The sequence below is a fragment of the Oryzias latipes genome, chromosome 10 (genome assembly GCF_053564925.1).
Source record: "Oryzias latipes strain Hd-rR chromosome 10, Olatipes_Hd-rR_3.1".
In the NCBI taxonomy this organism is placed as follows: domain Eukaryota; kingdom Metazoa; phylum Chordata; class Actinopteri; order Beloniformes; family Adrianichthyidae; genus Oryzias; species Oryzias latipes.
Genome location: NC_136246.1, coordinates 33,968,419 through 33,987,660, shown reverse-complemented (window position 1 = coordinate 33,987,660; position 19,242 = coordinate 33,968,419). Strand labels below are relative to the sequence as shown.

Genomic DNA, 19,242 nt, shown 5'->3' with positions numbered 1-19,242 from the left:
TTGCTGCAGGTGAATGTTTGGCGATGCGGTGAACTCCACAGTGACATTTGTTGGATTTATTTCATGTCACTGTGGAGAAACCGTCCATTTTCTGCCATGACTGCATAACATCTCAGAGAGAGCATGAAAAGATGCACGGCTGGAACTGCAGGGCTGCAGGTGGAGAAGGAAGATGTGCTCATGTTCACCAAAAGCGCTGCCCTGGAGCCAAAACAAAAGTTCCTGCACCCCCTCCCCTCGTATCCCTGAGCAAAGGAAGCTGCAGGCGGCGCTGTGTGAGAGAAACCGAGATGAACCGAGCCAGCAGGTGCACGTGTCAGAGTGTTTGCTCGGGTACTGTATGTGCTGTGCTCCTGGACCCAGCAGCAGAACATCTGGCTGCAGAAGCACGCACGATGAGCCGCCGACATCTCAGGCCTGTCAGCCTCGTCCATCATCCCCGCACTCCGAGCCGCACCGCTGCACAGGTTTTGGTTAACGGGAAAAGTTTATCTATAGGCGCCTCCAGCAGTTCTGAAGAGTCCTGATAACATCCTGAAAGCTCGCAGTGATCGAGTCCAATCGCTGATAACAGACTTTGATCGGAGAGCAGCAGCAGCTCACAGACAGCAGCTTTATGTTTCTGTCTCCAGTTTCCGCATGAATCCAAATGAAGGCGCTGCAGCAGGGAAATGAGTCTGATGGACTATGCAAAAAGCACTCATGGTGCAGTTTGTGCACGTGAGAATGCGCACGTGTGGTCCAGATGACCATGGCGGTGAAACCAGAAACAAAAAGTCATGCAAATGCGTGAGGGAACCATTCAGATCTCTCATCCTTTTCTTTCCTCATTCTGCCTCGAAATGACAAACGTGATGGGGATCAGTCCGCATGAGAAAATAGTCCCCGGCTCTCCGTCAGTTCTGTTTGAAGCGTCTCCAAAGGATCTGCAGTGAACTGCAAACATCAGCAAACTGGTTAAAAAAGGCGGTTGGATGGTCCAGGAGGAGCATGAAGGCCAAAAAGTTCAACTGTCTGAGAGAATCAGCTTTAAAAGCAACCGGATGACGGTTCAGCTTCTTTATTCTCACATTAGGAATCCTCGCAATTACAGACCAACCCGAACGCCTCACACACAATCCTGATGGGTGTGGAGGTCCAGGAGAAAGTCCTGACTTCTGCACACACAGACGGGAAGATTCAAGTCTGAGATGAAAACAGAAAGTCATGAAAAACATCAAAGGATGCGATGAGTCAGCAGAAGTCCGACCGGCAGCAGATGGTGGTCGGTAAGGCCTGCCTGAAGCTAACCAGAACCAGAACCAGAACCAGACCTTCAGAGGGACTGCAGCCAATCAGACACGGACTAATCTTTATTCCTCTCCCTGCAGACATTTCTCCATTTATTTAACTTTAAACAGCTGAATATTTACCATTTTGATTCCTATTATTTAGGGTTTTCATTCATTCATAGATTCATAACTTTGATGATTTGATTTTTATGAGTGCTTCATTTGCTTTGATGAGGGCATTTATGCATTAGTTTAGCTTTTCTGTTTTTATCAATTACATATTTGTTTGTTAGTTTTTTCAGTTCTAGCAGGCATTCAAAAAAAGAATTATGTTACAAGATTCAGGAAAACAAATCCATTTGGAAATATGAATGATAACTAAATGAACAATAGATCTACATACTCAGAAATCCTCTGTGGTCCCCTGATTATTATTTTTTTCATTTGAATTGACTCTTTTGTCTGAAACACAAAAAATGATCATCAAAAAAACTTTTCTGGATCGGTTTAGACATTAAAAGAAAATAAATAACAAAACAAAATAATCCCACAAGCTCACGTGTTCAAAGGAGCCAAAAGCTTCACTGAAAACCAGAAAGTTCTGATAAAAACCCGGAAAACAACGGACAGAACCATCAAGAGATGAAGCAGATCTGAGGCCCGGAGCTGACCCCCCCCCCCCCCCCCCCCCCCCTGCGTTTTGGACCAATCCTACTTGTGAAAACCTGTGAGAAGATCCAGTCTGTTCCTACATTTACCATGATGCATTTGGAGGCAGAGACACGTCCGTGTCTGCTCTGCATTTCCATAATCTGAACTTCACATGTCAGGACTGCGTGCTTCTGTTCGCCGCTGACAGCGAGTCATTCCCACGCCCAGATTTCCTGTGAACCTCCAAACAAGCGGGGAAACTTTGAAAAGCAGAGAGACGCGGCAGAAAGTGGGATGAAGGGGTTTCCAGCTGACAGCTGTGGTATGTTAATCCCTGAAACCTCCTCTTCCTCCTCCCGCACTCAGGAATGCTGAAGCAGGTTATAATTGGCTGCAAGCGAGGGAAGATGAAAGACTGAGGGAGAGGAGGAGCGATGAAGACTGATGGATGCGAGGCTGTCCACCCTTTGAGGAGCTGAACCCCAATAAAAGACACGAGACGGTGGAAAAAAAGGCTGCCTTCAGGTTCACGTCAGAAAGGAGACGGAGAACGAAAGGATCACCGATGGAGTGAAGATGTCTGATCCTCCATCACACCTGTTTGACAAGAACACCAACCAGACACCCCCCCATCACTAAATCCATAAAAACAGGAGAAAAATGAAAAAAAAGGTTAAAATCACTTTGCAAAGATATGCGATGAATAAAGAAGAAGAATGAAGCTCTGTGTCACATGTAGAGTCAACACGTCAACAATCCCATGAAATGTTTGGGATGAAGAACCGTCTGACTCGCTAAAATACTCGTAGCATTCAGAGTAGTTGCAATGCAAATATACAGGGATGTAAAAACAAATCCAACAAATTTAATAATTAAAATATGTTCAAAGAACAAATCAGAATTCATGTAAACTGTGAATTTGAGAACTTGAATAGATTCTGCATAAGTGATGCAGAATCATCCAGAATAGTCTTTTTTTGTTTTTTGTTTCTTATCGGTATTTTTAAGCACTTTTCAATGTTTGAATTATTCAAAAGCACAAATTTAAAAAGAGAAGGAAAAAATGTAAGGTTTAGGAAAAGAAATTGTGCATTTCATTTTTCATTTTTCAATTTTTTTTTTATTGTTTCTATAAAGCTGTCCATCAAAATGACTGTTATGTTCTGTTTCTTTATAGGCTGTGTCCGAATCCCCCCCCCCCCGATCCCTAACTACTAAAAAACTCTACAGTGCAGGACCATGTAGTGTCCTGAATTTAAAAAGCAATTCAGACTTCATGCTTACGTCTTTTGTTTTAAATGGCGAATATGATGTCATCGATTTCAAAGTGAAAATCTAATTGATATGAGCGTTTTGTGATGATCATTTATGAGTCCACTTTGTTCCTAAGATAAAAACGTTGATGGTTTATCAAAAAAATACATTCAAATACATGTTTTTGGCAAAACTTGTTCTCATGCAATGCATTGTGGTCTATAGTCACCAATCTAGTGATCATCGATGCACACTGGTTTTTCACAGAGACTTCTGGGTAATTCCTATGGTTCTGGATTTTGGAATTGTAGATTCAGACAGAACTAGAAAATGACAAACGCACTACATAGTGAGTAGGGAAAGAATTCAGACACACCCATTCAGTCAATTCTTGTTTGGCTAAAGGACCCAATCAGAGACAGAGCTGTCCTTTTATGTGCCTGTTCTCCTTTTTCTGACGTAAAAATGTTGTTTAGCTTTAGAAATATATTCTTTTAAATACTGGCACATTAATCTTAAGTTTTTTCTTGTTTTCCATGTTGTAGAATTTTAATAATTTGTGGGGATAATTCTGGTCCAAGGGGGAGGAGCCATCCTTTGCTAAACTCTCCACCCCTTTCTTTGGAATATGAGGAGAAACTTTTATTTTGGCACATCTGATGTTCTGTACACATTTCCTGCTCAGCCCAAAACTGACAGGAAGTGCATTTTTTGACTTCAATCTAAAATGTTCCCATGTGTAAAAATGTGATGACATTTCTGAGCTTCATTGATATTTATTGATTCCTGTCGTTTCCTGAGCATCCCCGTTTGTCGCGAAAACGGCTCGTGGGACGGAGAGCTTCATCTGCAGCAGGGAGGAAGCCGCAGTCATCCTGCGAGCTCGAGTTTCTCCTGCAGATCCTCCCTCCATCTCCTCACACCGAGGTCATGAATCACTGCCTCTCTGCAGCTCAGATACAGATGGATCCGTTACACTGCGCACGCGAGCAGGTAAACTCTGAGGACGGCAGCCTGTGCGTGTGTGTTACTATATTTATGTGACCACATGAGCTGTAAAAATAGTGGCACGAGCGAGGAAGAGGAGGATTATGTCCAGAGGATTGTGCTGGAACAATCACAGGAAGCAGAGTTCTGCGAGGAGACCGGCTTCTTCTGCGAGGAAGAACAGACGTCTAAACAAAGTCAGAGGCAGGAAGGAAAACCTGCAGGACAGCAGCCGGGTCCGTGAAGGTCACAGACTCTACAAACCAGAGGTCGCTCCAAACCAGAGAACTGCTGTCAGCCTGCAGAGCTTCAAGGAACAATTCAGGAAAAAAAAATGATGCAAATTTAATAATTCCAACCAGGATAGGCATTAAAAATTCAGCACAGTGTAATTCTGCATGTTTTATTGCGGAGAGGGAGGGAGCCTTTAGCTGTAAAAACAGCAGGTCTCTCCAAACAGAATAAGTGAACGTGGGTGGAAGAATCTGCAGGAGACATCTGCTTTTTTGTTTTTTTCCTGACAGGAGATGAGGAACCCACGGTGCTCCCACCAACACACCACCACCACCTTACACACACACACACACACACACACACACACACACACACACACACACACACACACGTCCTTTCAGATAGAAACTGTTTCCTCAGACTCCAGGTTTTTCTGGAAAACCTTAAACTCTCCACTGAAGGACTTCCCCACAACTGAAAACACAAACAGTTCCTGTAATAAAGTTTGGCTTCATGGATCTTAAAAAACGTACATAATCCTCACTTTTTCATCCAGGTTGTAAACCAAGAGGAGCAAATCCCCTCCTGCAGCAGCACCTTCCTCAACCGATGCTGATCTGCGTTAGCCTGTGGGCTTTCCAGCAGCAGGCGTCTCTGCAGGAAGGAGGTGGACACTTTCCAGAGTCTATTAGCATCCAGGCTGGATTAGCTGCTGGCTTTAGGACTGCAGCTCCAGCCAAAGGAGACAACAGGCCCACAGGGAACAACTGGACAGGCTAAAGCTAACTCCCACGCCAAGTCTAATCAGCAGGAGTTAGGAGGAGGAAGGGAACACCTCACTTCCTCTTGAGTCACGACCAAGAACACAAACTTTACCAAAATTTACAAAGTTAAAAGACACATTTTAATGTAGAAGTAATAATGTGACAAAGGTTATTAGGTCTTTGAATAGATAATTTGGTGTCTTAACACAACAGCACTGAAATCAATGTATGTTTGGGTTTCCTCTTTTCTAACTTTCCAGTTTGTCTCCCTGCAGATGATCCTGTATTTTATGTTTGTCTCCTTCTGGTCCTCTCAGAGTCCAACCAATCACAGCAGACATCCGCTAGACCCTATCCGAGTCTGGTTCTGCTGAAGGAAAATCCCAAATCCTCCATTTGACCCAGAGCTGTTGCCAGTGACGCCCGCTGTACATCAGTGACGCTCTTCGAATTATAGTGACTCTTAAAAAGCTTTATGCAAATGACGTAGTTCCACTTAAGAATCCACTGGAATTACATTAATCAGCAGCTAAAGCTGAAGTGCTAAAGGGTTAAGGTTAGAGTAATCTGTCGGTTACTTTAAAAGACTTTTAGTGTAGGATTACAATCATCTGGCCTCATCAGAATAATCTGGACGGAATTGGATTTTAACAATCATAATTAACAAATATCTGTCTGATATTTTTTTTTACATATAACACTTGGAGGCAACCAGTTCTGAGCCAGTTCTGGACCAGTTCTATACCAGTTCTGGACAAGTTCTGGACCAGTTCTGGACTACACACGATCAGCTGCAGTTCAGATGTATGAATTTTTAACGATGTAAGGATGCTTCAGGATGTTGACAGGGATTTGTCCGATCAGCACCGCCCCACTTTAGGGCGGCGTGATGATTGACAGGAGGAGAAACTGCTGCACCTTTTCAAAGCTGCTGAGTTCACTGGATAACTCCCATTAAAGACTCTCCACCGCAGATTCTTTTACATTTTCATTAGTTGCACAATGAAAGCCGACCCCGGTCAAAGCTGTATCCGACAAACGTGCTGATTCATCCTTCCAAACACCTCCTGTTCAATGTGGAAAACGATAGATCTATTTGAGGATATTGAAATGTAACATTTATTATAAATATGCTGGAATCAAATAAGACTAATAAACTGACTCTTTCTTTGTTGAATGTGCAGTTTGGGAACAGAAATAGGTTGTAAAGTCAAAATGAACAAAGACACACTCAATGAAAGGAACAGATACTGTGGGCAGCTCCTCCTTCACATCAACAACATGCAGGAGATGACAGCTGGGGATTACCCACAATCCTCCATGGCACAATTCTCCGGCCTTGGGCGCTCGGAGCAGGTGCTGATGAAGTCAGGCCTCACAATACTCGTCTTTCTGATGCCTCCAGGAGAGCTGACACATGAACTAAAGTTTTCAACAAGTGTGACGGAGTCTTGAGGCAGAGCGGACGTCCAACCCCGGACCGCTAACCACAAACAGAGCTCTGCTTTCACTTTTGCTTTTCGGTGACCACTAAGGTCGTCATGTCTACGACGGGATTTCCACATCGTATTCATTCAAGCTCTGCTGTGGTTCTGAGTCAGCAGGGATCCTGGAAACCAGTTTCTGTGCAGCATCTTTGATCCTGATCCGAACATGACGCTCACAAGTCCTGGAGATCTGACAGACTTGCAGTGATGATACTTTGTGACAAACATTTATTGTGTTCATCTTCTTTGCCACATGACTATTAGAGCTCTGACAGCCTTTCATTTGCTGCTCCAACTTGTTATTTGCAGATTTCTTGGCAACCCAGCCTGAAATAACAGACCATAAAACCAGGACTGAAACCACATATCGCAAAAAACATTTCCCTGAGAAAATCATCAAACTGGTTGTATTGATCGATCATTAGTCAAACATTAGATCCACACCTGACTTCTTTGCTCACAAAGACAGTGAAACCTGAGTCAGAACCGATGCGTTCAAAGACAGTTTGGGGTTTTCTGAATCCCACGCAGCGTCTCAGATGACTGAACAGGAAGTGTCTTGACCACACAAACAAATATCTGCGCACAAACTCGTGCTTTACTTCTTCATTACTGCTCTTCATAATGGAAAACACATGATGGAGTCACGCTGGAGGTTTTGGAAATCCTCCAGATGCCAAACACCAGATCAGCTTCATTTTAGACGTCACATCACCGTCACGCCTCTTCAGCACGAGATGTTGGTGCAAAACAGCCTCATTTTTGTGGCCTTTTAACCATGAAACTTGCAGTTAGTGGGTTGGGAGGGAGCAGTTTACTCCCCGCATGGAGTCATGTGGAATCCTGAGGTTTGAAACCGATCACAAATCCTTAAAAAACCCAAAATCCCCTGAACAGGGATGTTTGTCTGAAACTGAAGCTCGTTCAGGTCGATCCACAGCAGCAGAAGTGAGTAACTAATGTGGGAATTGTTGCAACAACCTTTTAATAGTCACCAGCTGAGAGTGAGGTTGGAAAATTATAGGTCAGCCCCAGGGATTAGGACTGTTATGAGGCTTTAAAATGTAAGGAAAGACTACAGACTGAGCGCACCAACAACCATAAACAGTTCATTGGGCCCTGCTGCACACCTGGAAAGAACAATGTGGCCGTAACCAACAAAAGCCACTATGAAAGTGCGCTGGATAACGGCGATTTCAGACAAGGCCATGGCTCATTTTTGGGTTTCACACGGACAGATTCCACGTCTGTTTGGGTACGAGGATTTACCGCAGCTCAGATGAAAGGTAAAGGGTCATGACAGGGCGCCTGCTGTAACCATGCCGACCACACGATGGGAGGAGAGTGGCCCGTTGTTGTGGAGACCAGAAACAAAGCGTCAGTCAGCGGAACCAGACATTTGGTCTGTTAGAAAGCCTCATGATGGTGAAGATATAGGCTGTTGTGCGTTACTGTGGCTGTTTTGTGTATTTAGTTATTACAGCGCGGGTGAATAATGAGGCGCGTCGCACAGACGGGAGAAACACTCTGTGATAAACAAGGAAATAAATTAAAGAAAGAACGGCAACGTCCTCTAACTTATTATCCAATTAACTTTTATTTGAGTGTGTTTGTGTGTGAGTGTGTGCACGTAAGGGTTAGGGTTGTGTCTGGTGCGTTAAAGAAGCAGAAAGAAACAAGTTTGTCTTTTTTAATCTACGTGCACCGTGACTTTTGGGCAGAACACGACTTCCTGTCATTGGGTTCCACTGGACCCAATTTAATGGCCATCAATTCTTTTTATTCATTTTGGTATAAGGCTGTTACAAGACAACCTGGAAGAAGTGAAGTCTTGTGAATATTTTCACTGATCTATGAAGATTCTCATTTATCCAGGTGAGTTCCATCAACGTAGGTAAAAAAGGTGAACTTGGTTTGTCTTTTGTTTTTGGAAGAGGATTGGAAAACTCCAGTTTAAGCCAAAAGACCTGCTGCTGAGGCCTTAAAGTCAACCAAAGATAGCCTGAACTAGCCAGTACAACCCCCAAAATCCGTAGATTGTTTAACCCCACACCTCATTCAACTCAAAAAGATCTGATTTCGTCCATTAGCATGAGCGATGGTGACCTTTTACGTGTCAGATCACCACTATAAGGTCGTCACCTAAAAAACTGCCACAGCCTTCGCTCCAACGAGATTCTCAAACGTTCATCTCCTTCCCTGCTGTCAGAGACAAACCTGAGTCCACCAGAGCAGGTCCACCGTCCATCATCCTGGATAATCCCGTACATTTGATCTGTTTTTGCTTTACAGCAGACATTTGTTTGGGCTTGTTCAAATCCAGCAGAAGAAAGACTGTATCACCAAAGGACGCTTGTTCAAAACAAAAAGGGTACATTATTGAAACCATAAAGGTGTCATCCACGGCATTTTAGAAGAACCTAATCGAAAATAGACTTTTGACTCCTTAGCATAAATCCATCCCTGCAAATAAAGGACTCGTTTTCTGCAATCCTCGGAAACGTCGATGAGAGGAGGCCGAGTTAACCCGGCTCTCTTATTGGCTGCAGAACGCAGCATCCTGTCCCACCGATCGCTCCCGCATTCCTCAGGTTTGGGCTGAAATGAGCTAAGCGTATGCAGGAGACTGAACCTTTATTGATCCTGAAATAAGTAGACAACAGCAATTACATTAATAAAAGCTGGGCTGCTCCTTTAAGAGAAAAAGGGTCAGGAAGTGTCAGCTGAGCGCGCACAAACACTTTTACTGTGCGTGACGGCACATACAGAAATGACACGCCCACATGCACGTGAACACACACACACACACAGGTGTATTAATATTCAACGCGGACAGTAGCAGTGTTTACACACACACAGACAGAAATAGACAGTGATGGAGGACGGCTCGCTCAGCCCAGCCTCCCTCGGCCTCTCAATTACCTCTGACTCTGATTAATACATCACATTACATTAGCCTGCCCCTCTTCCTCCCTCCTCCTCCTCCTCACTTAAACTGACAGAGAAGGCAGAACTGGCCTGTGGGCGGAGTCACAGCAGGCCGCTGTGACTATAAAAGAAGGAACTGCGGAGCCGCTTCTGTTTACTTGGAGGGAAAAGGTTCCCTGGAATGCTTTCATGTTTGTTCTGGTCGGACTCTTTCATTACGACCCGATCCCACAGAACCAGACTGAGGATCTGAAGGGACATTCTTCCGGTTTACACGCTGACATTTTATAAAACCTCACTAGGCGGGGGGCCAACACCACATTCAGTGACTCCGCCCCTCCTAAAGCCTGAAGAAAAGACTTGAGTTTGTCAAGTCCAGATGTGAGAACATCAGAAATTTGAAAACAAATGCAACATTTTTGCTCCACACTTTGCTGCTGCGACCTAAATCCACAGGAAAGGTTTGGTGTGAACTTCACCGTGTTCAGACCGTTTTCCAAGGATGCCGTTGTTATGATGGACACCTCATGTTCAGAGTACAAACCCCTCCCATCACTGCTCCGGTCCAATAAAACAGAACCTGAACCTCACCTGCCAGGACAGGCTCACCTGTGGTTGGACTGTCCTGCAGCCTGTGGCGACTCATCACACCAGCTTTGGGCTGAACTTCAGGTAAAAATGACTTTTTACTGCATTAAACCACAAACAGGATTGGAAAAAATCCCAACAGAGCAACGACTGGGAACCGAAAACAGGCCGAATTCTTTTTACTACCTTCAAATTTGTCTGTCAAACACACTGGAGAGCAAAGCCCATGGTAAAAATACGCAGCGTTTATTCTGCCATCTGCCGAAGCTAAGCGTGCTAAAATACTCCACATCCGGGGGGGGGGGGCTGATTTGACCTGATTCATTTCATTTTCTCTGGGAGGAAACACAAACGCTCCAAAACTTTAATTATTGATCAGAAAGCCTGGTTAGCAGCTCACGTGGGTCATCGTTCCCCAGCGTTCCCACGGTTTGGGGCGGCACGGATGTGTGTGTGTGGGGGGGGGTCCACTGGGAAGCATGGAGAAATGTTAGATTCTACAGCACATTCCTCATCCCAGAGTTCCCGCCACTTCCTGTTTGGCTGTGAACTTATGAGCGGTGACAGAACTGGAATAAATAAAACAGGACAAGATGTGTGTGTGAGTGTGTGTGTGTTTCTCTGTGTGTGTGTGTGTGTGTGCATGCATGCATGGGTATGTGTGGGGGTGTGTGCGTGGGTGTGTCATTCTGTGTGTGTGGCGGGGGTCATTCTGTGTTTTATCCAACAGGACAGTTTTGCTAAATCTGCTTTCTTCTCTGTGAATCTGCAAACATAACCCCCCCACCCCCACCCCCCACAGCACCTGAGGGGGGGGGGGGGGGGGGGGGGGCATCCTGCAGGATCTGAATGAACAGCAGCTCTTTGACGAGGCGGGGAGGCAGGGCAGAATTAGGATTCTGCGGCGGCGGTGGGCAGAGTGAGCGCTGACTTAGACAAATCACCTGCACGCACACACTGGCAAAGCGTGCTGACACAACCAAGACAAACACAGCAGCAGGATGAAGATGTTAAAAAAATCTGAGACGCAACAAAACTGCAGGAGCGCACAGGCTTTGAGCCGCACAGAGACACTCCGTGTGATTGACGCGCTGCACAAACGTGTGAAGACACAAGCGCCTTGTGAAGCTACACAACCGACACGAGGACAAAGTCAATCCTTCTGCAGTCACGATTCTAGTCCTTCAACACCATCAACATCCAAACAGCCTGAGCCTGACGCTAACAGAACCATTTATCACCATTAATCTCCGATGGGTAAAAAGGCTATTTAGCAGAAGATTTTCTTGGAAATGACCATAAAAATGAAACTGGAGCAATCAAAAGACTGGAACTCAGCAGGTGCTGGAGGAAACACAAAGGACTTCATGAAAATCATCAGCTTTGTTGATGCTTCTTAGTGATTCAGGTCAAATGACGTCCCGGTTGTTAGAACTGAGTCCGTTTCAGTTCATATGGATGATGAGTAAAGTCTCTGAAACTGAAACAGGATGCAGACGTAAAGGAAGAAGCATCAACCAACCCTGTACACTGCAGGGGGGGGGGCAGGTTCTCATGTTTATGCTTTAGTGCCAACTCACCTCTGCATCCACACAGTCAGTGTGTGAGTGTGTGTGTCTGCATGCATATGTATGTGCGTGCATGCTTGAATGTATGCGTGTGTGTGCATCTGGCTGTGTGCATGCACAAAAATCAGCTGTATAATGAACATTCATGTGAGAAACTTTTGTTGTCATTTGTTTCTCTGTGACCCCCCCTCCCCTGTTCCCCCATACACCCCCTTACCTTGAGTTTGAATCTTAACAGAGTGTACCATAATTGCCGGGGGAATATTTGTATGTGGAGGCGGGGGGGGGGTTAAAGTATAGGGCACACTTTGTTAAGACTCCCACCCTTTTGTCTTTTTTTCGGGGGGGGGGGGCAGATATCAGCAGCAGATAGCAGATATCATATATAACTCCGTGCATGCTGACTCCTAAAGACGTGCAGAAATCTCCTTCTTGTGGTTTTAAATGCAGAAGGCGGCTCGGAGCTTCAGCTTGTGGTTTACAGATTTGGGGGGCTGAACTGGGGCAAAGTTCAGGCATCTGTACCTCGGATAAACATGTCGTCCCCTCACCAACTTTCCCGGAGCAAACTGCAGGTGTGGGCTGTATTTTTGTATTTAACTCTGAAAGCTCAGCCATGCTTTGTTCTGAACTCTCTCTGAGTAATTCTGTTTCCTAAAGTCAGGACAATCAGGGCTCAGGAGGGTCGATTTAACAATTGGACGCCGTGTCCTGACCGCATCAGCATTCAGGAGTCACCAGGCGCAGGAAGTGATGTCAGCCTTTCCCATGCATTGATTTGCATTGAGGTGGATTTGCAGGAAGTGTGTGGGCTGCGGTGCGACTGTTGAAGGCAGCCCCCCGGGAAGATCCCGCTCAAAGCCTCACATCCACGCTCATACACAGGAAGGAAGCAGGCAACAATGGATGAGCCACAGCAGAGAGACTGAGGAGGAAAAAACAAGCTGCAGGGGAGCACCTTCAGCCGGCTGAGGTTTGTCCCTGACAGAGAACTTCTGCATCTTCTGGTTTCCAAACTAAACCACAGTTTTCCCTCTGAAAACAGATCTGCAGCTGAGCATGTTGGAGGTAAAGTAAACCGTTTCCAAAGCGATGAGCTCAGCCACACCTCTCAGGTTTAGCACAGGTCCTTCATTCTGAATGTTTCAGGAACTGGTGGTGGAGGACCCAAAATGCAGGAGATCAGGCTTGGTGACAGGAAATAAAACATGTAATAAACAAACTGAAACACGACAAAACTATGGGGAGAAACAAACCAGTGACAAAACAGAGCAGATGACCTGACAAGGATGAACAGAAACCAAGACACTTAAATAGGCTGAGGGTAATTAACTGAACTGAAGACTGTGGAGTGACTGACAAAGGAAACCAAACTACTGAATCCTTACAGTATGTGACTTTGGTCGGATCAACCGCACCGTCACGTCACGGGGATTTCCTTTGGGAGTCGCTCAGCACGTCACCTCGGATGAACTGCATCTGCTGGCAGTAGAAAACATCTGCACCCTCACTTCTGCATGCTAGACCAAAGGAGAGATGTCTGCTCTAAACACACAACCAGTAGCGGGAACAGCTCACGCTGATTATGAAGCATGGTGGTGGAGGGTTGATGATGCGGACTGGATTGATAATCACAACTTTACAGACAGAATAGACCACAAACTCCTGGATGTTCTAGAAAAAACTTTACGCTGATGATGATGAGTTCTTCACTTTTCCCTAAATAACCAAATTAAATCAAACCTTGCACAACTCGAAGCGCTTTAACATTTAGAACAAAAATCAAAAACACACAATGTTACAATAAAAAAAAAACATCCTACGTTAAAACATATGACCTATGACCCCACACACAATGAATACTTATAAAAAATTACTTCTAAAAGAAACTTGAGGCTTGGCTCTGCTGTGAGGAAACAGTATTTGGGAATCTCTTCACACCAGGAGCAGCTCGGCCGTAGGAACATCACCACAGCGTCCACCCAGACCGGGATGGCGATGGGGACCAATTCACAGCCGTGAGGCTGCGATGTTAAACTCCAGCTGCCCCAGCAAGGGCAAAAACCACCGACCAAGCCGACATGCTTTGGTAGAAAAGATCCCCACACTGTCTATTCTGCCAGGGCTTTGCCGGCTAGAAGACGAGAACCGCGAGCGGTTTAGAAAATGTTGTCAAACTTTTCAGACTGACGGTTTTCCCAGGTTTTGTTTTGAAAGGTGAAGCAACACAAACGCACAAACTGAACAGCTGGACTCTGAGTTGAGATTTTTGTTGTTTTACCCCGACACACAAAACCCCAGCAGCTGAGACAAATGGTGGCTGATGGGTTCCCCTTCATCTTTACGGCGCTCCCTCCTCTTAACGGCAGCGCCTTTTGTTCGACACACAAACAAACAACGCCAGAGCGGGTCGACGGCGGTCAACGACTTCTCCTGGTTTTCCTGAGCAGCCGGGCTCAGAGTCAGGCTCCACTTTCAGTTTCATCACTGTTCATTGTTAGACTGTGGCATCAAACTGGTGGAGTCTGAGCGGCAGGTAAGCAGGTAGGCAGGTGTGCATCAGTCTGCCGTTTGTGTTGTAAACACGGAGCTGCAGTCAGCGGTTAGACCTCCGCCCGGCACCACCAGCATCTCTGTGTTGGAGCAACACAAAACTGGTGCAAATGAGGGAGCAGCTGCTACGTCTGTTCGGGTCACACTTAACCCTTTCAACCAGAGTGTTTTAGTGTTGGTGTACTTTAAATAAGCGTAACTTCAACCATTAAGTAACATGGATTCCAACACGGAGCTAAGCAGCTCTGCACTGATGCAGAACACTTTACAGTAGAGTGTTTTCTTCATTAACGCTAACCAGACGATCCGGAGTGGAGAAATGCAGCATCAGAATTATGGTAACAGCCTTAACAGTTACAAAAGTTTACAGAGTCTGGATTATTTCCTGTCGCCTGCAACATCGCAGGTGTTCAACAGTTAAAAACATCCATTTACTGTGTGCATGTACGAAGCATGAAGGAAACTTCTCAGAAGAAAAACACTGCTTTTTGAAAAGAGGACTGGAAAATAACTGAAGAACAGAAAACTGCTTCGAAATATCTGAACTGAGTGACACCCCCCCCCTGTCGTTCCAAACAGGAATTACCTGCTGGATCCAAGAAGCCAGAACCCCACAGACTTCTATAGGGAAAGAAACAGCATTTTTTAACATCTTTATAATCCTCATTTTTAATATTTTTTTCTGTAGTTCAAGTTATTCATGTCATAAAATGACCAATCAGATATTTCAATAAGAGCAGGTGGAGCCTTTTGGCCCCCCCATGCCTAAGTGATAGGGGTGTTGGTGAGACGGGAAATACTGATTCAGACAAAACCACTGCTTACTGATGGCGTCTGGCTCCAACACGGTGGCGTCTATATCGCAAAAAATGGCGACTGAACTGGCTTCATGTGGTTGGAGCCAGAAGTAAACCCTTCTCCATGGATGACATCACGCTCACTCGTCTGGATCAATGTTCTTAGGTGGGATAAACTGACCATAAATAAAAGAGCATCGGAATACAATTGTCAAGCATGGTGGTGGGGAACCATGGTTTGGGCTGATTTTAATGTACAATAGTGTTTCTTCTGATTCTGGACTTCCCGTATAGAAAACTGAGGCTTACCGGATACAAGAGTATTCCTGCTTTTCCCAGCACACTGAGAGATTTTTAAAAGCTGACATCTCCTGATCATTGGGGGCAGAGGCCGATCCAGCTCAGACGTGGTAACGGCGTGCAGTGGGTTTGTGGAGCCGGGATGAGTCTCCCAGAGCCTGGGTGCATCCTCGGAAGGATCATCTGTCAGGCAGACAGCTTCTTCTGTGCTCGCCGGCCTCATCAATCTCCAATCCGTCTGTCTTATTGATGAGCCCACGGAGGCGCTGCCAGCTGGCAGCTGCAGGCAGACGCGGACAGACGGGCGGACGAGATGGGGTGATGGGGAGAGCGATAAATAACGGGAGGTCTCGGCGGAGCTGCGGGCCTCGCCCACCAGCTCCAAGACATTGGGAGTCCTGTCTGATGCAGGTTTTATGACTTTCATCAGGGTAATGTTCCCCCTGATGCGCCTGTCTTTCCTTTTATTTACCTTCCCCTGCTGCCGCCGCTGTGCATTCGCTCAGCCTGTTACCGCGGTGATAAACCGCCTCGTCGCAGTTATGTGGCTAATTGATGGTAAAGACTCTGACCTTCACGCAGTTACAATGAGGATCGGGAGGCGGGATTTCAGGCCCATCAAAAGTAAAAGCTGCAGAAAACCTAATCCCAGAATTCCTTCTGGTGTTGACAGATTTAATTTTCATTCAGCAGCTCCTCCACAGAGTCAACTTCAGCAGTGGACTTTGATTGGTCTTTATTTCTCTCACCTGCAGTCTGGACAGGTGAGAAGGAAGGCAGCCCTTGTTTAAGGTGTTTTCTTTCTGTGTTCTTCAAAGACAAGCTTTTCAAATCTACTTCAAACGTCAATAAACTAAACCGACTCACTGAATTAGGTGCAGAAATAAAAAGTATCATGTCAGATCATTTGATGTGCTTCATTTGATGACTAATTTTACATACATACAATACAAAGGTGGATTTTTTGTGCTTTGCACCATCATTTTGTGTCATTACCGTGTTTTATAATTTGCTTATTAGTAAATTTATTTTTATGCAACTGCCATCAATATTCCAAATTAAAGAAAAGCGGTGCTAAAGTCAAAGAGCAAAAATACAAATGAATTTTTTTTAAATGGTTTTAAATGTCTTCTCCATATTTGACCCCTCCCAGAGCTGAAACCCCTCCCACTGTTATTTCTGTTTACCTTTTAGAGAAATGTGAATGGTGGAAAAACAGAAGAAGTAAACATTTGACATGAATGATCACAACTTGTGAAAGACGTCCACGAAGCATGGAGGTGGCACCGATCCAGTTCATCATGTGGGCCGGCTGCAGAATTCAACAGCACTGATGTGGAGGAAACCTCTTCAGGGACAGAGCAACGCCAGCTGACGGCTGCAACGGAGGAAGAGGAGCTCGTGTTTCTGCAGCTCCTCGGATGGAGTCGGATAACAGATGAGCGGAATTTCAAGCGGGACGCTCCGGCGGTCTGTCACTGAGCTGCGAACGACACCTTCATCTCTGTCACTTTCTCAATCAAACCCCCTCCACATGAATTCCATCTTCAGCTCGCTCGTGGAGTGCAGATGTGTAAAAGTGAGCTGCAGCTGTTCCTGCGCCTCCAATTCCTCTCTGCAGGATCACACGTTTGATCCTCAGCAGGTCAGGCCAGTGGAAATGTGGCCCATGAGCCAACCTGCAAGCCAAAACCTCTCTTCCTCCTCTTCATCTTCACCCAGCCTCAGATGAACCTCTGGACTGCCAGGGTCAGCCACCCCCTCTGATGCCAACAGACTGAGGAGGTGAGGGCGGGAGGTGAAGGAGCCGTCAGTCACCCCGCCCTAAACCTCAAACAAGATGAGAGGAAGATGAGGAGTAGGAGGAAGAAGCGTCTAAGCAGCAGAGCAGAGACCAGGATTAGTCCAGTAATTTAAATCTAAATGATTGACGTTTGTGGATCTTCAGGTTGATCTGAACCTCTTGAGGTCGACAAATCCTGAAAAGAGGAACCATCTGCTGACAGGAATCCAGACGAAGAAGCAAAACGTCATCTGAGGTACCGAACCTGAAATCTGGATGTAAATGATACATACGTCGCTGTAGAGGTTATTCCATCCTGGGAGAACAGTGCAGATACACACTCTGAGCTGAACTGAGGCAAAATGTCATCATTTAAAAATCCATTTTGGATGTCTGATCCCTTTAGAAGACGGGAGAGAGGAGCTTCATGCAACTGCTTCTTTCTTTAGCAACATGTAGAAAACTGAAGTTTGTCCTGAAACTGTTTTCATGATGGAGAACATTCAGGTTTTTATTTTATTTCCATGCAAAGTGATCATTCTCTCTCCGTCAAGGTCAATAGGATCTCCAGCTTCCGTTTTTCTGCTTGCATATCTTAGCGCTGGATTTCGTTCTTAGTCGTCTTTCCGCTGCTCTCCCGTTTTGGAGGACATCTTTGGAACGAGGAAATCCCACATTCTATGTTGTAAGATGGGTGAGGTTTATTTTTCCTTTGGTGTCCATGCTGTTTTCTGCTCCTGATCTTCATCAGATCCCCTGCAAAGCAGAGTTCTTTTGATGGTCTGCAGACCGGCCAGTCCTCATGCTCTGATTGGTCGGATTCAACGATGATGTTGCTGCATTAAGCAGCACTTCTCCCTTTTTCTCTCCTTCCTCAAACGCCACACAGCAATGGCTGTGTTTTTCAGAGTTAGAATTCAAGTACACAAATACACAGCATTGTGCAGTCACAACAGCCTGACAGAGGCATATTTCTTTACACATGCGACCGCGCTTAAAAGCAGCAAGGGCGCGCTGCTTCCTGCTCTGCTGACTCGCAGTTTGTCGTCCTGTCAGGCTAACGTTTCTGCTGTCAGACTAAAACTGCTAAAGTAGCATTTTGGGTCTTTTTCAGGCAGATTTAGTTTCTTTAAAGTCCTTTTGTTCCCGTGTTTTTCTGTTCATCAGGCTGTGATGCTTTCTGTCCTGGAGGAGCAACAAACCGTTTGTGTGAATGTATGGATGCGGCAAAGAAAGAGCAGAAACATGAGAAGAAAATAAAGGGTTTGGACGGATGGGATGAGCCCTCCGAACAGCAGGAATCTAAAGAAAACAAACATGTCTTTGTCTTTGTGAGGATTGTTTCTTCTGCTCCATGAAGCCTCAGCAGATTCTCCCAGTCGGCTAAATGTGGGCTGTGAGCCGCTTCTGCGGTCAGGATTATGCCAGGTGATGAAGAGGAGTGATGAGGACACACAAGTCTAAGGCTGATGGGGGTCTCACAGGACAATACATTGCTGTTTGTTGAGAGCTCTGCCACAATGGGCAAGGAAGGATGGATGTGGAAGGAGTGATGGGTTTGCATCATAAACTAGGAATTAGTAAGTAAACCGTTGCATCCAGAGGAATCTGGGTCTGAATGACGTCTGTAACGAGGGGTGCGAGCGTTGCCGCTTGGCTCCAATTGGACCATAAAGGAACCCAACTGGTGGAAGTATTCACCCATTAAGCAGATGGGATTCTCAGTTATGACCGGATCTGATCTCATCTTTCTACATAACAAGAGTCCTGATTCACCAACATCTGTATGAGTAATAAAACAACAACAATGTGGCTGCCTCATCAGAAAAGAAAGGAAAGAGGAAAGCAAACTACAGTCTTAGCTAACCCTAACCCTAACCCCAACTCTAACACTAACCCCAACCCCAACCTCAAATCTAACCCTAACCCCAACTCTAACACTAACCCCAACCCCAAATCTAACCCTTACCCTAAACCCAAATCTAACCCTTACCCTAACCCTACCACAGTCCTAACCCTACCACAGTCCTCCTCTAGTTCTAACCAACTTCAGGAGGAGTGTTTGATCTGTTTCTCA

At 45.6% G+C, this 19,242-nt stretch overlaps 1 protein-coding gene and 1 long non-coding RNA gene across 7 annotated transcripts in view; both read right to left on the bottom strand.

Annotated features, from left to right (window-relative positions):
- The window catches only part of LOC101174755 (protocadherin-1), a 158,207-nt gene that overhangs the window by 84,448 nt on the left and 54,517 nt on the right, over positions 1-19,242 (bottom strand). The gene's annotated exons all lie outside the window — the stretch shown is intronic.
- Positions 3,804-5,877, bottom strand: LOC144994786 (uncharacterized). Its single transcript, XR_013658435.1, has 2 exons — positions 4,942-5,877; positions 3,804-4,871 (listed from the first exon to the last, which is right to left on the bottom strand). It is a non-coding gene; the product is annotated as an uncharacterized LOC144994786 (long non-coding RNA).